Here is a 680-nt window from a genome sequence, read left to right as displayed (position 1 = left end):
TAGATGTTTTTCTGGAACTCTCTTGCTTTTTGATGATCCAGCAGATGTTGGCAATTTGATCTCTGGTTCCTCTGTCTTTTCTAAAACCAGCTTGAGCATCTGGAAGTTCAAGGTTCACATATTGCTGAAGCCTGGCTTGGAGAATTTTGAGCATTACTTTACTAGCATGTGAGATGAGTGCAATTGTGAGGTAATTTGAGCATTCTTTGGCATTGCCTTTCTTTGGGTGGGATTGGAATGAAAACTGACCTTTTCCAGTCCTGTGGCCACTGCTGAGTTTTCCAAATTTGCTGGCATATTGAGTGCAGCACTTTCACAGCATCATCTTTCAGGATTTGAAATAGCTCAACTAGAAATCCATCACCTCCACTAGCTTTGTTCATAGTGATGCTTCATAAGGCCCACTTGACTTTACATTCCAGGATGTCTGGCTCTAGGTGAGTGATCACACCATCGTGATTATCTGGGTCATGAAGATTTTTTTTGTACAGTTCTTCTGTGTATTCTTGCCATCTCTTCTTAATATCTTCTGCTTCTGTTAGGTCCCTACCATTTCTGTGCTTTATTGAGCCCATCTTTGCATGAAATGTTCCTTTGGTATCTCTAATTTTCTTGAAGAGATCTCTAGTCTTTCCCATTCTATTGCTTTCCTCTATTTCTTTGCATTGATAGCTGAGGAA

This window comes from Bubalus bubalis, chromosome 17 (genome assembly GCF_019923935.1).
Source record: "Bubalus bubalis isolate 160015118507 breed Murrah chromosome 17, NDDB_SH_1, whole genome shotgun sequence".
In the NCBI taxonomy this organism is placed as follows: Eukaryota; Metazoa; Chordata; class Mammalia; order Artiodactyla; family Bovidae; genus Bubalus; species Bubalus bubalis.
Note: the sequence above shows the minus strand (reverse complement) of the source record.